Genomic DNA, 14,031 nt, shown 5'->3' with positions numbered 1-14,031 from the left:
GCCCTCACCTGGCCCATGAACTCCGCCCCGACATATGCCTACCAGCTCTGAATCCACCCTACCCCATCCATTCCTCCCCCCTACCATACCTCCCCCACTTCCCCTTCCCTGTCGTACCCACCTCCATCCATACCTGACCTGTTCATTCGCAATCTGCAGTTGCAGCGCAAGTCCTTTTCCAGTTTTAGTGAAAATGCATGGTGCTCCATTTTTGTTGGTCAGTGTATCTTCTGCTGATTTCAGTGTCTCGAATGTTTTTTTAAAAATATTTAATTTTATTGAAGTGTTTCTCGAGTTTTTAACTGTCTGACCACATTTCTATCGCCGTTTTTAAACAATTCTTAAAGACAGCAAACACTGAATTATATATATATATATATATATATATATATATATATATATATATATATATATATATATATATATATATATACCTCCCATTCACGTGACCTTATCAAATAATCTTAAATTCATAATACATGTGTCTCTTGTCTTTGTTTTAGCACCCACGTTAGCATTAAGTTCTACTCGGTAAAGAGCGAGTTACTTATAACGTTGCCAACCCCCTACCCCACCCCCTCCCCCACCCATATCGGGTGAGGTAGGATGAAATAACAATTAAAAAAGTACATTCCTATACAACAGCACTTCATTCTGTGCAGTAATATATACACACATACATATAACATTTACACTCCTCACACATACAAAACATCTTTGGAAGGTAGAACAAGCTTAGCGACGGATAACGCCCTGGAAATAAAGTAATATACGCCCATTAAAAAAAAGTTTTGCATCACCTCGGTTACGAGAGTTCCGGAACCTGCACAGAAAATTGGAATAGATATCAGCACAAACAACATTTCCGCCCTTTATATTGCTCATTAAAATCACATATTGCATGTTGTACCACCATAGAGCGAGACCTTCAGACGTGGTGGTCCAGATTTCTGTACATACTGGTACCTCCAATACGCTGTGGACGTCCTCTTGCTTTGATGCATGCCTGTATTCGTCGTGACATATTATCCACAAGTTCATCAAGGCACTGTTGGTCCACATTGTCCCACTCCTCAATGGCGATTCGGCGTAGATCTCTCAGAGTAGTTGGTGGATCACGTCGTCCATAAACAGCCCTTTTCAATCCATCCCAGGCATGTTCGATAGGGTTCATGTCTGGAGAACAGGCTGGCCACTTTAGTCGAGTGATGTCATTATCCTGAAGGAAGTCATTCGCAAGATGTGCACGATGGGGGAGCGAATTGTCGCCCATGAGGAGGAATGCCACGCCAGTATGCTGCCGATATAGTTGCACTATCGGTCGGAGGATGGCATTCACGTATCATACAGCCGTTACGGCGCCTTCCATGACCACCAGCGGCGTACGTTGGCCCCACATAATGCCCACCTCAAACAGCAGGGAACCTCCACCTTGCTGCACTCGCTGGACGGTGTGTCTAAGGCGTTCAGCCTGACCGGGTTGCCTCTAAACACATCTCCGACGATTATCTTGTTGAAGTTATATGCGACACTCATCGGCGAAGAGAACGTAATACCGATCCTGAGCGGTCCAATCGGCATGTTGTTGGGCCCATCTCTACAGTGCTGTATAGTGTCATGATTGCAAAGATGGACATCACCATGGACGTCGGGAGTGCAGTTGCACATCAGGCAGCCTATTGCGAACAGTTTGAGTCGTAACGTGACGTCCTGTGGCTACATGAAAAGCATTATTCAACATGGTGGTGTTGCTGTCAGGGTTCCTCCGAGCCACAATCCGTAGGTAGCCGTCATCCACTGCAGTAGTAGCCCTTGAGCGGCCTGAGCGAGGCATCTCGTTGACAGCTCCTGTCTCTCTGTATCTCCTCCATGTCAGAACAACATCCCTTTGGTTCACTCCGAGACGCCTGGACACTTGCCTTGTTGAGAACCGTTCCTGGCACAAAGTAACAATGCGGACGCGATCGAACCGCGGCACTGAGCGTCTAGGCATGGTTGAACTTCAGACAACACGAGCCTTGTAGGCCTACCTCCTTCCTGGTGGAATGTCTGGAACTGACCGGTGTCTGACCCTTTTCCGTCTCATAGGCGCTGCTCATGCATGGTTGTTTACGTCTTTGTGTGGGTTTAGAGACATCTCTGAACAGTCAAAGGGACTGTGTCTGTGATACAATATCCACAGTCAACGCCTATCTTCAGGAGTTCTGGGAACAGGGGTGATGGAAAACTTTTTTGATGTGTCTAGTTCCAAACCCCCAGCTCCTTCCAAGGTTTTCAGAAGATTTCCTTTGGCTGCAAGGTATTTGACTGAACTGGTAAGCCCCTCATATTTATTCCCAATTGAGGTTCCCCATGTGGCCTAGAATCAGCTCGTCTGCTAACTGGCTGAAGAGAACCGTGACACGTAATGGGCCGGATATCCTCTTTATCCTTTGACGATGCCACTATGACTCCATTATATTAGGAAATGTTTTTAAAGCATATATGAAGATGGTTATTGGCGACCTTAACCGGTAGTCTGAGTACCTAAGATTTTGTGATCATAGATGGATATAAAGAACTTTATTCTAGAAATTAACACTGTGGACGAAGACAGATAATACAGCAATTATGCCCTGGACCACAGGCTAACGCCCAGAAGGCAAATATTAGCAATATCGCAGTGTTGTCTGTTATCTAATTTTGACAGTGACCATAAGCAGTCAATACCAATTGAGGCCTTTTGAGCTCTTTCGTTTCAGGAACTCCCATAGCAGCCACTTGTTCGATAGCCTTCTTTGTGGGATATTCGTTTTATCGATGTATGTTAACGGGGACAGTGTCGTGTAAATGTCGTATGAGTAGGGCCTCCCGTCGGGTAGACCGTTCGCCGGGTGCAAGTCTTTCGATTTGATGCCACTTCGGCGACTTGCGTGTCGATGGGGATGAAATTATGATGATTAGGACAACACAACACCCAGTCCCTGAGAGGAGAAAATCTCCGACCCAGCCGGGAATCGAACCCGGGCCCTTGGGATAGACATACTGCCGCGCTGACCACTCAGCTACCGGGGGCGGACGCGGGGACAGTAAAACACGAAGAATAACTAGTTCTCCAGCGGCGACTCGTATGCCGCCTTGGCTCGCGCTGACTACTTCCACCATGGAGCAACGCTGCTCAGTCGCTGTTGATAAAACGAATGTTGCAGTAGACTAGTTTGGAACTCCTCTATTGAGTGGGCAAGTAAAATTCTGCCTTAGAATTTATTTTGTTAGTAATGGGAAACAAACCGACGCTTTCCGTCGAGACTGAGACATCGCGTGGAAAACATGATGAGCAGTATTTCCTTGGGGTCACTGAAACTACTGACTGAAGAAACGAAATTATAAATATCTGTTGAAACAGCAGAGAAAATGGGCTTGACGATTCTTAAGGAGGAAGGACATAAGGAAGATTAGTGTTTAACGTCCCGCCGACATCGGTGTCATTAGAGACCGAGCAGAAGCTCCGAATGATTCAGTAATCAAAAAGGAAACCGGCCATGCGCTATCCAAGGAACTATCCTGGAATTTTCCTGGAGCGATTTAGTGAAATCACAGAAAAGAGAAATTTCTATGGCTGGACGCGGATTTGAACCTGTCGTTCTCCCGAATTAAGCATGAATACTGGCGGACCGTAATACTGTACTCAACTGAGGACGACAGAACTACAAAAGTTGAAGATGAATAGTTGATTTTACGACGATTGGTACCCGAGATGTGTCTTGCAAAATATTATTTTAGGTTTCATTATTTATGATACAAAAGAATGTTTGTAAATGACAAGATATTCATGCGTGTTTGGTGTTATTCTGGAAGGAAATTGTCTCTTCTTTCTCACTATGTATTCAGGTAGGTGTTAATCATTTCCTCCTAATTTGCATCTATAATTCCGTCACAACAGATCATCTGATTACGCATACAAATACGAGTCAGCTGATTCTTGTAATCTTGCATTGTATTGTTATTCTGATCCCAGAATGGCATATCGCTCTGTATCACTCTGTATCTAAGTGTCTACATGTCGGGTACCACATGTAAATGCTGTGAAACTAAACACATTGTCATTAACCATTAACAAGAACTAAGCAACGACCTTTTGTTCGTCACCATCAGTTAACATTAAAGAACATTTAAGTGACAGATCACTTGATAGAGCATAACTTCTAAACCAACAGCTCCAGAATAAAGGTATTGTTGTCAGTAATTCACGCCAGTATTTTGGAATATTACGAGTATTTATATTATTTGCCACCCATAGGTATCTAGTCCTCAATGTGAATATTCTCCGTCACTCATATACTCTCCCGAGCTCAGAACGGGAGGCATTTCCCGCCTCCAGAGTACTAGTCTTCAAATGCTTTTCGTTGACGTCATTGTTACTGTATGTGAGTGATACCCCATTTTCATCCGGAGCTGCACGACGTCCGACTGTGCATTCGCGCCAGCTTCCAGCTTATTGAAGTTCACCACCCATATACAGGAACAACCCACGCCGAAAGCCGTCAACTTACACAATCAAGAGTTTCTGAGAAGGGTGCAGTAAATCAGATCTCTCTGGATGCATATCCAAACAAGAAGAGACAAACTCATACGACAATTTTTAAGAAACAATAGCATCATTAGAACAACAGAAGAAGGAGCTATTGAGGGAAGGAACCACCGGGAACGGAAACGGATGTTATAGATGAAAGAGATGAGTAATTTATGTCATAATACATATATGGAAATTAAGAAAAGGCACAGAGAGGAGTGTAATGGCTTACTACAGAGGGCCGTTCTCAGGATTGAACACTAAAGAAGGAGAAGGAGAATAAGAAGAATAAGAAGGTGACGTACATGTGATTTTAATCCGCACCGTGTTAAGGATTTTTATTCACGGTGCGTCATAAACAGTTGTTCATTAGCACCGGATTACTAAACCCTCGTAAAATTTGCAACTACTGTAGGGTATAAACAGGACATCTTGTACTTAATTAGGTGAGTAAAATACCTCATTCGTAACCTATAAATTATTATTTTAAAATTTTGTAAATGGCTGGAGCAGCAACCGTACGACGAAATCGTCGGGAAGAAATAATAAGCAGTCAATCAGTTGCAAAACAGGAGATTTATTTACACCCCTTGACCATCGTTTCAACGTTTATAAAAACTTGTTCTCCAGAAAACTCAAACGGGTTAACAGTGGATGCATGTTAAGCTATATACAGGGTGGTCCATTGATCGTGGCAGGGCCAAATACCTCACGAAATAAGCGTCAAACGAAAAAACTACAAAGAACGAAACTTGTCTAGCTTGAAGGGGGAAACCAGATGGCGCTATGGTTGGCCCACTAGATAGCGCTGCCATAGGTCAAACGGATATCAACTGCGTTTTTTAAATAGGAACCCCCATTTTTATTACATATTCGTGTAGTACTTAAAGAAATATGGACCACTTTTTTCGCTTTGTGATAGATGGCGCTGTAATAGTCACAAACATATGGCTCACAATTTTATACAGATAGTTGGTAATAGGTAGGTTTTTTTAAATTAAAATACAGAACGTAGGTACGTTTGAACATTTTATTTCGGTTGTTACAATGTGATACATGTATCTTTGTGAACTTATCATTTCTGAGAACGCATGCTGTTACAGCGTGATTACCTGTAAATACCACAAAAACGCAATAAATGCTCAAAATGGTATCTGTCAACCTCAATGCGTTTGGCAATACGTGTAACGACATTCCTCTCAACAGCGAGTAGTTCGCCTTCCATAATGTTCGCAAATGCACTGACAATGCGCTGACGCATATTGTCAGGCGTTGTCGGTGGATCACGATAGCAAATATCCTTCAACTATCGCCACAGAAAGAAATCCGGAGACGTCAGATCCGGTGAACGTGATGGATATGGTATGGTGCTTCGACGAGTAATCGATCTGTCATGAAATATGCTATAGAATACCGCTTCAACCGCACTCGAGCTATGTGCCGGACATCCATCATGTTGGAAGTACATCGCCATTCTGTCATGCAGTGAAACATCTTGTAGTAACATCGGTAGAACATTACGTAGGAAATCAGCATACATTGCACCATTTAGATTGCCATCGATAAAATGGGGGCCAATTTTCCTTCCTCCCATAATGCTGCCAAGGTCGCTGATGTTCCACTTGTCGCAGCAATCATGGATTTTCCGTTGCCCAATAGTGCATATTATGCCGGTTTACGTTACCGTTGTTGGTGAATGACGCTTCGTCGCTATATAGAACGCGTGCAAAAAATCTGTCATCGTCCCGTAATTTCTCTTGTGCCCAGAGGCAGGACTGTATACGACGCTCATAGTCGTCGCCATGCAATTCCTGGTGCATAGAAATATGGTACGGGTGCAATCGATGTTGATGTATCATTCTCAACACCAATGTTTTTGAGATTCCCGATTATCGCGCAATTTGTCTGCTGTTGATGTGCGGATTATCCGCGACAGCAGCTAAAACACCTACTTGGGCATCATCATTTGTTGCAGGTCGTGGTTGACGTTTCACATGTGGCTGAACACTTCCTGTTTCCTTAAATAACGTAACTATCCGGCGGACGGTCCGGACACTTGGATGATGTCGTCCAGGATACCGAGCAGCATACATAGAACACGCCCGTAGGGCATTTTGATCACAACAGTCATACATCAACACGATATTGACCTTTTCCGCAATTGATGAACGGTCAATTTTAACACGGGTAATGTATCACCAAGCCAATACCGTCCGCACTGGCGGAATGTTACGTGATACCATGTACTTATACGCTTGTGACTATTGCAGCGCCATCTATCACAAAGCGAAGAAAGTGGTCCAACTAAAAAAACATTCATATTTCTTTACGTACTACACGAGTATGTAATAAAAAATGGGGGTTCCTACTAAAAAAAAACGCAGCTGATATCCGTTTGACTTATGGCAGCGCCATTTAGCGGGCCAACCATAGCGCCATCTAGTTTTCCCCTCCAAGCTAGACGAGTTTCGTTCTTTGTAGTTTTTTCGTTTGATGCTTATTTCGTGAGACATTTGGCCCGGTGACTATTAATGGACTACCCTGTTTATATGAATTCACTACGGATACAGAAATTATTTAGGCAATGAAGACACATAAACTGTACATATCCCTCCTTTTCCCTGTTACTACTTCTTTGTTTACGATAATGTATTTCTTAAGGTTTTGATGTTCACAGTTTGTCAGATTTTTCTATTGTTTAGTTATGTACGCTTATACCAACTCTCCCTTTTTCTTTCACACCTTCTTCCCTTCCTCCGTGGTTTTATTGTATTGCACAGTATTTACTCTATCTCACAGTTTACGTAATTTGCTTTCAGTATTATTTATTGCTGTTTTATTAATTTTACGTATCTACATAGCTAAATATGATCTGGTTTTTATTGTCATAATTTTAGTTTCAACGTTTTAAGCAAGACTAGCATATTATGTTAATTCACTAATGCGCACCATTGCCGCACATACTGGTAGTGCCCTTTCTCTCCGGAAGCTATCCTTAGCCTAGGCGTTACGTACGTGACAGAGCATGAGTTGTACCTTGGTGAAGTATGATGACCACCGTTTTGGGCATGTTTTTAATATCGTGGAGGTGAAATTTTATATTTTACTTACGTCTATTTGTAACGTACTTCGGCTACAACATGAAATCCATGTATTTACTGTTAACCTGTTTAGATTGCCAATAATACCCTTCTGGAGAAATCGTTCTTATAACTGTTGAAACTATGGTTAAGGGCTTTAAATAAACCTTCCATTTCAATTTTTCAAACTGACTGGATAATTGCTATTGTTTTATATAAATTGAGACTTCCTTTGAATACAATGTGGAGTAGTAGCAATGTAACATTTCTTTCCGTCTTTAGTGTTCTAGGGTTAAGGCTTCTCTGCTAAATATTCATGGCACGTCTCCTGCTTTTTGGCAGGTAGTGGGGGGCACTCGATGTGTTTTCGTACGGGAGGACCAAGCGCTGAAGGCTTCCAGGGCACGCCCTGGATTGTTTCCAGTTTGGCAGAATTGCACAATCAGTGCAGGAGAGGACACTGGTCCCGCTCGGTGGCCTGGAAACCGTAGAAAAGTTCGCTTCAGATGACTACTGATGTCAAAGAACACTGCAATAGCCCACTTCTCACGAGCGAGATGTCTCGGTAGCACATCAAGCCGTGGTCAGAGCATTCCAGGTCCTTGCGACGTAATAGCTCTACGGTCGGCGAAGGAATTGTTAACTGGCGGACCTTGATCGACTCTAAGCTGCTGTATTACTGAAATACTATTAACTATTAACGCATGTGAAAATATTTAAAAGTCACAGCTCTGACAGCTGATCACTACCCAGTAGCACTTCGACTGCACTCAGACAAATTCCAATATCCGAGCTCTGGACTGGAAACCTAAAACGCCAACCGGTTCCGTTTCATCCGCAATACGTTCTTAGCAAATCCTGCAGTTAGCAATTGACAGATGTGAAGTTAGTGTCGGTTAGGATTTTATTACGACCAGTGTTTTGAGTCTGGGTTACGTGTTTGAGATTGGTACATCGTTCCTTGTGGACACGCTGCACAGTTCGCTTTGGTACACCAACAAATACCGTGAAAGGGTACAGTACCGCCCGACATTGAAAATAGGTACAACATACTTCATTATTTTTGTCAGAACAACACATTTTCTTTGTAAAATAACTCAATTTCAATTAATACAGCGAAGCCGGATACCAGTGTGGGAAAGAATGACAATTTATTTATTTAATTGATCACATGCGCACTCTCACAAAGTAAATCCCTACTTCCAGTTTGGTGAGATCTGTGAAATGAATGAATGTATGGTCGTCTGCTAACCGCAGATAGTGAATGTGAATATATGATCATCTTTGAGTCGATGCTTTGGCCACCTTTGGTGGGACCAAAGAGATGAAATTTACCAGAGCTTTGAGCGCCTGAAATGTGGCTGACCAATACGATAGCAAGGTGCTTCCCCCACCTCGACAGAGATGGGAGAGAACCTCAAGAACGGCCATGCTTCAGCACTCTGCCGCTGGATCTTGTACTGTTAAGACCTGCTTTAGTTGTGCTCCGTAATGACGAAAGAGTGGAGACATGGTATGCATGTGGAATATTTAAGAGTAGTTTGAAATAATAATTTCTCTATTTCAGGAACTTTTGTGGGGAGAATTAAATGTCAGGCAGGTAATATTAAAGGGATTGTAGTAATCTTCGGAAGTGACCAACGGTCACAATGAAACCACGTGTAGCAATAAGATGAAATACTTCCGTGTGCTTAAGTTAAGCTGAATTACTAGCGTGTGTACAATAAGTTGAAATATTTAAGAAATAGCGTGTGTACCATAAGTTGAAATATTTAAGAAATGGCGTGTGCGGGACTTGAAATTAGAGACGAGTACTTCCACGTGGTGAGTACTGTGTGAGTCTCAATCTGTGTATGAGACAAAGGATAAAGAGAAGTACTCGTCCATGGTATCAGTTGAGGACTCGCGTGTGTGATGTTCTTAATATTAGTTTGCGTGATATGATTCCGTGTGACGCTTGATTCAAACTCTGAGAGAGAAGCAAGGTGAGTCGGCCGTCTATCCAGCAACGCCACTTGGCTTGCATTGCACAGGAAGACGTGCAAATATCTCCAGAGTTCATAGTAGGAAAGTAGAATTATGAAGTGGGGCAGTGTCATGTGAAACTGGGATAAATGTTAATTGAAGTGGGAAAGCTGAAAGTGATAATGTTGTGACCATTCTCTGTGTAGTATTTCATGTAGTAGTGTGGTGTATGTCATGTAATTTGGGCATGTGTGGTTTGCACGGGAGAGTAGCGAGGTAGTTTCGAAAGATTAGTGGGTTATGCTTGTTCCTTCGGTACCGCTCGGTCTGGAGGAAAGTTTAGTGATGATGATTGTGAGAGTCGAAGTGTGAGGTACAATAAAAGATCCACCATCCTATCCAGAAAGTGCACTGTAGCGTTAAAAATAATTACGAGACCATAATATAGAGATTCACCATTGTAAAGCCATGCCCACTGGGCGGAATTTCTCACGTGTTATTGTTGTAGGTTATAGAATTTGTGTGTTTAGGTTAGAGAATTTATCGGAATAAATAAGATAGTGAAAAGAAAAATATTGGTGACTTTTCCTTCGAATTGTATGTTGTAATAATGTCCCGAATTTATAATGTGTGCGCCATTCATATTCAGTGCGGTGGTCACGTGTCGATAAAAGCCGTTAAATAAAAGACAAAAAGAAAATGTGGTATTGCCAGTGCGTAGTGTCCAGTCAGAGTTCTGTAAATTACTGATAGTCAGATGCGTGTTTCCGTTGCGTATTAATCATATAGGAGGATAACTTGTAACTTAAGTGTGAGTACTAGAGTTCATGTTACTCGATAAATATGAATGAATCCACTCGCTTGGCAGACCACTCATCTTGCAGGCCTGACTGCTTGATGCCACAGTATGAGCAAGGCATGTGGGTGCCTCTCAACCGAAGCTTCATGTGTCATGCTCACGTCCTTGCATAGCATCTCCTTTTCCCGTTCTGTCACGTCTACACGTCGACCTACCTGCCTAAGCGGATTCCGTACAGCAGGCACCTCCTAAAAGGGAAGCCTGTGCGCTGACTACGTGACGTCACATCATGGTGTCGCATGTAGTCTACGTCATGAGCTTGTAAACAGCTACGCTGCACGCTACGTATCACAACTGAGTTCGTTTGTGAGTGTTGTTACTACGTTACTGAACGTCATTTTTTTAATTTACGTTGTGCGCACTCTATTGAACTATTTGTATCTGCTCGATCAATTCATGATCTTCTTGTTACTAGTAATTTGCCGTTTCTTTGTGCTGTGCTGAACTGCAGGGGAAGGGACGATGAAGGCCCAAAAGTTACTGTATTTAAATCTTCTGAGGATTAAACAATGATGAAGAAATGGCTATCAAGAATTCCAAAGGATAACTTTGCTCTTTCTTCAAGTTTCAGGGTGATCTTTCGTTTCCGTTCATAAAAGAGCTTAGTGAAGAGAAATACAGTGTATCATGCTTCTATTTCTTGAACTGATGGCTCTCCATATTAGTGTGTTCACACAGTGGAAATTTTTTGTTCCTTAAGTGCAAACTGTATAAATCTCATAGACACTTCCAGAACATTGGCTTTCTTGCATTCACATAGCACTATATGCCGTCTTTGGTGTATGTTGCTTATAACACAAACAGCTTTTTGATTAAATGTGATATATGTACTGAATATAGGCCAATTCCACACAGAGCGGCTATATTTTCAGTACTCTTGTCTGCTCTAGTAACGTTCAGTAAGCTGCCTGTTGAAAAGGACCGGACATTTCTTGTAATAAGTCTACCCAGTAATTCTTATCTAAATTAAAAGAGTAGCTACCTTATTAGTACATCCTAATACGAGGATTGTGTGGTAAATCTGCTAAAAAAATTACAAGAAAATATTTTTGTTTCGTAAACAACGACCAGCGATCCTCCAGTTTTTCAACCCACCGGAAAAACTCTTCAAAATACCCATTGACAGCAACTGTCACTTCCTCATTTGATAAAAATTTCTTCCCAGAAAGCCAAAATTTCAAGTTTGGCAACAGGGAGAAGCTAACTGTTGTGAACAGGGTGGCTGAGGAACCAATTCAAAGCTCAGTTCGTGTACTGTCGCCATTGTTATCGCTGATGTGTGGGATCGTGCATTATCCCGGTGAAAAACTACTTTTTTTGCGTGTCAATCATTGTGAATTTTCAGCCAGCGCACGCTTAAAACGATTCAACAATGAAACATAATAGGGTCCAGTTGGGGTTCTCCCTTTTTCCAAGTAATCTATGAGGAATGTTCCTTGGGACTTCAAAAAAACAGTAGTCATCAGCTTTCCAGCTGATAAAAAGCTCTTTCCCTCCTCTGTAACACGCTTATTGTTTTCACTGCAGTTTTGGCTCAAATGGCTCTGAGCACTATGGGACTTAACATCTATGGTCATCAGTCCCCTAGAACTTAGAACTACTTAAACCTAACTAACCTAAGGACAGCACACAACACCCAGCCATCACGAGGCAGAGAAAATCCCTGACCCCGCCGGGAAACGAACCCGGGAACCCAGGCGTGGGAAGCGAGAACGCTACCGCACGACCACGAGATGCGGGCACGCAGTTTTGACTCTTGTGTGTGAGGGTGGATGCAGGTTTCATCAACAGTCACAAATCAGCGCGAAACGTCTTGCAGATTGCAATAAGATATCGTCAGACACTGTATCGAAAAGCTTTCGGTTGACTGACAGCAATCGCGGCACCCACCTCACACACAGTTTATACCTAGCCAATTGTCCCTGCAGGGTTTAATGAACTCACCCAGTTCAGATGCCTAAAGTCTCAGCAATCTGATGAATTTGCATTACCATGTCATGGATTTTGTCAATGATTTCCTTTGTGGTGACCTCAACTGGATGGCCGGAGCGCACATCGTCTTCGGTGCTTGTCCGACCACATTTAAATTCGTTAATACAAAAGTAAATGATCTTTTATGATGGTGTAGAGTCCGCGTGAACTACATCCAGTTTCGTTTTTGTATGTGCGACTGTCCAAGCCTTCATATGAAAATGTTTACTAACAGCACGAAACACGCTTTTCTCCATTTTCAATTGCAGTCGACACACTGACTAATTCAGATGGCTGTCTGTAGACTGTTGAAATTTTTTACACGAATCTTGGAATAATCAAGCTCACAATCCCGAAGGTGCCAAAAATATGTTCCATTATTTCATGGAAATTTACCAGACTTGTCAAACCACGTTCACAAATTATCTATAGGAACCCGATGTTCAAAATCCCTGTTCGTAATTCAGAGCATAACACTGAGCGAAAGGTGTTTGTGATCTTACAATGAAAAATAACTGTCTTTAAAAATATAGATAGAATTCCACAGAAGGGAAAAATTGATGAGTAGATGAACGTAGTAGGATTCATAGTCCGCCAGCAGATACAGAGACAAACAACCGACAAGCGATCTTATCAATTCATTCTGCAAATTGTCTTAAGTACTGGGTCAGCAATTTCAGATACAGGCAAGTGTCCTATATCTCTCCCACAAATACACAATTAAACCTCTCGAAAATCACTGTGTACATGTGTTGCTGGTACTATAAAACACGTAACTGTCACGTTTTGTGTATGAATTACGACGCCGACTATGAAATAATAGTCCAAGTAATGGGGCAAAAATGGCTCTGAGCACTATGGGACTTAACTTCTGAGGTCATCAGTGCCCTAGAACTTAGAACTACTTAAACCCAACTAACCTAAGGACATCACACACATCCATGCCCTAGGCAGAATTCGAACCGGAGACCGTAGCGGTCACGCGGTTCCAGACTGTAGCGCCTAGAACCGCTCGGCCACACCGGCTGGCTATAATGGGACACAAAAGGGGCTTGCAGATATTAGCTACATAAACTCAGCACTTTCTGTAAGTAGCTTATATAACACTCTTTCAAGATGGCTTATTTAGATAATTTCTGCATGTGTCTAGTATAATGGCTTTGTGTGTCTGTATGGGTGTATGTGTTGCGACGGTACCAAACGGCTACTGCTTTTGTAGTTGCTCTTCCTAAGAGGAGTCCACACGAGCAAACTAGTTGCACCTTTAGCTGTGGTTACTCGTACTTCAGATACTTGGGATACGCACGGTTCTGTTTAAAAATAATAGCTAGATGTAATCATAGGGCCGAACCGCGCACACCTGCTTTCATGCCCCGCAACTACTTCGCTCCAAATAATAACCTGCAACTATGATTCTGCAGTCTAATAGTCCGTGCACTGGCTAGAATTGCGAATTAATAAAATACGCATAAATACAAAACAAAAGTTAAAAGATTAATTTAGTAATAAGGGTTCTGTTCTAATGTCTGTAATTGCTGCTGAACAATTTTTATTCAAGAAAGGACATCTCAAACGAACGGGAAGTGGTCCTACGATATTCAGTT

The sequence above is a fragment of the Schistocerca serialis genome, chromosome 9 (genome assembly GCF_023864345.2).
Source record: "Schistocerca serialis cubense isolate TAMUIC-IGC-003099 chromosome 9, iqSchSeri2.2, whole genome shotgun sequence".
Classification (NCBI taxonomy): domain Eukaryota; kingdom Metazoa; phylum Arthropoda; class Insecta; order Orthoptera; family Acrididae; genus Schistocerca; species Schistocerca serialis.
Note: the sequence above shows the minus strand (reverse complement) of the source record.